Source organism: Cervus elaphus, chromosome 30 (assembly GCF_910594005.1).
Source record: "Cervus elaphus chromosome 30, mCerEla1.1, whole genome shotgun sequence".
NCBI classification, from domain to species: domain Eukaryota; kingdom Metazoa; phylum Chordata; class Mammalia; order Artiodactyla; family Cervidae; genus Cervus; species Cervus elaphus.
This window is the reverse complement of record NC_057844.1, coordinates 74,403,613-74,406,445: the sequence shown is the minus strand read 5'-3', so window position 1 is coordinate 74,406,445 and position 2,833 is coordinate 74,403,613. Positions and strand designations below refer to the sequence as shown.

Genomic DNA, 2,833 nt, shown 5'->3' with positions numbered 1-2,833 from the left:
AGACCAGGTATAGAGGGACTTGGGGTGGATGCTTTGCAGCCTTATTTGCCTTCTATTCCGTGTTAGGCATGGGCTTCCCGGGTGGCTCAGTGGTAAAGAATCTGCCTGCAATGCAGGGGATGTGGGTTCCATCCCTGGGTCATGAAGATCCCCTGGAGGAGAGCATGGAAACCCACTCCAGTATTCTTGCCTGAAAAATCCCATGGGCAGGGGAGCCTGGCAGGCTACAGTCCATGCGGTGGCAAAGAGTCAATGTGACTGAAGTGCCTGAACATGCACGCACCGTGTTAGGCACAAAATGAGCCATAAGAATCTTGGATAATCAGAAACCACCGTGATCTCTTCTTCTTTTTAAAATGTAAACCTTCTGTTCAATGATGATTTTTATTTGTATGCCTGATTTCCTTTTGGATAGTGAAGGCATCTTTAGTCACTACCTCTTCTGAGACACTTGTGGAAAAAAAAAAAACAAAAAAAAAAAAAGAAAAAAAAAAATAAATAAAATAAAATGTAAACCTTCTAATGGTTACTTAGACATGGTGTCCTTTTTCACTCAACAATAGGTTTGAATCCTTTAATGAATTGAATCCTGTTCATGTAGACTTCACCACTTTAATTCTGTTTGAGATGGTGACGGGCATATTAGTGATAGATAATGTAAATATCTTCCGTTCTTGAAAAAAGAAAAATTCCTGTCACTCATTCTTAAATATTCAGTGAGCTCATACTGTGTTTAAATGATCAACTGTGGTGCCTTCCCTGGCCCCAGGTCACACCTTTTTACCCTAAATTCTCAAACCTCAAACTACTACATCTATGTACTCACAACCTGGTACATGGGAATGCAGAGCTTGCAGACTTAAAAAAAAAAAATGAAAACAAATTTAAATGTTCATCTTTATTTTATTTATTTATTTTGGTCATACCGTGTGGGTGCAGGATCTTAGTTCTGCAACCCAGGATTGAACCTGTGCCCCCTTCAGTGGCAGTATTCAGCCCTAACCACTGGGTGCCCCCTGCGGTGCAAGTATGGAGTCCTAACTATTGGACCCCAGGGAAGGGCCTAAATGTTCATCTTTAAGTTAAGTGACATAAGAACTCAGAAGAAGTGAATGGCCTAGAAGCAAAGTGCTGGCTTTCCCTGCCAAGACTGGACCCTTCATGAGCATGTCTATAATGAGACCCTGTTGAATTGCTTTTCTTGGGATGTATATTTTCATGCTACATCATACATTTGGTGGAACAACGTAGCTACCCTTTTAGCTGGTTGAAGATGGATCACCCCATAGTGTAATTCAGATAAAAACTGGGTTTATTTTTTTCAAAGGTCTTGGGAAGTTAAGCACATCTGCCCACTGGCTCCTTTCTGGGCCAGGTTTTGCGCCGATATGGAAAACCTGTTTTGCAGGACTTACCATGCAAACTGAGGAGTTTCCTGAAAGGCATCTCTGTAGCTCTTCTAACTCTAAAGTTCATCTCTGTGGGAAGTGGGGACCTTTTGCAACATTTTATTCCTCACCTTTCCGTCTATAAAATTCAAACTTAAAATACAGAAATTCTTCCAAATTGTAGATTCATGGAACCAGAATTGGAACAATTCAAACTCATGCAACTAGGACTCTTATATAATAGAGGATCCGATCTGAAGCAACCCAGAGACTAAGAATCTAATCTGCACTTAACCTGTCAATTTTTTTTTTCATGAGCAAAGGATCTGAATAGAACTTTCTCCAAAGATGATACACAAATTACCAATAAACACATGAAAAGATGCTCCATATCATTAATCATTAGAGAAATAAGAATCAAAACCACAGTGAGCTATCACTTCACACCCACTATAATGCCTAGCATCAAAAAGTCATAATAACAATGTTGGTGAGAATGCAGAGAAATTGAAACCCTCTTACATGACTGGTGGGAGTGAAAACAGGGCACATGTATATTATCATATGTGAAATAGATCGCCAGTCCAGGTTTGGTGCATGAGGCAGGGTGCTCAGGGCTGGTGCACTGGGATGACCCTGAGGGATGTGATGGGGAGGGAGGTGGGAGGGGGGTTCAGAATGGGGAACACATGTACACCCATGGCTGATTCATATGAATGTATGGCAAAAACCACCACAATATTGTAAAGTGATTAGCCTCCAATTAAAATTAAAACAAAGAAACAAAAAAAACCAGGGCAGCCACTTTGTAAAACCGTCTTACAATTCCTTAAAAAGTTAAATGTACTTGTTATCATTTGACCCAGCAGTTCCACAATCTTGGTACATACCCAAGAGAAATAACAACAGATGTCCTCACAAGAACTGGCAGATGAATGTTTTCGGCAACATTATTCACAAAGGCCAGAGTTGGAAACAACTCAAATACCTGTCAACTGATGAACAGATAAGCAAAATGTGGTATATCCATGCAATAGAGTATTATTTTGGCAATGAAAAGGAGTGAAGAGGGCGTCCCTGGTGGTCCAGGGGTTAAGGAACCACCTTGCAATGCAGGGGACGCTGGTTCGATTTCTGGTCTGGGTAGATCCCACCTGTCACGGGGCAGCTAAGCCCGTGAGCCACACTAACCACGCCTGCACTCTGGAGCCCGTGAGCCACAACTACTGAGCCTAAGTGCCTAGAGCCCATGCTCCGCAACAAGAGAAGCCACCGCAGTAAGAAATCCGCATGCCACAGCTGGAGCGTGGCCCCTGCTCAACACAACTAGAGAAAGCCCATGTGCAGCAACTAAGACCCAGTACAGCCGAAACTAAATAGAGAATAAATATTTAAAAAAAGGAATGAAGAACTGATACACGCGGCAACATTGAACTTTGAAAACT

The 2,833-nt window shown here is 41.9% G+C and overlaps 1 non-coding gene across 1 annotated transcript; it reads left to right on the top strand.

Moving 5' to 3' along the window:
- The first annotated feature begins 367 nt into the window (after positions 1-367).
- On the top strand, positions 368-451 carry LOC122687155. Its single transcript, XR_006339055.1, has one exon. It is a non-coding gene; the product is annotated as a small nucleolar RNA SNORD11 (small nucleolar RNA).
- Positions 452-2,833: the final 2,382 nt, after the last annotated feature.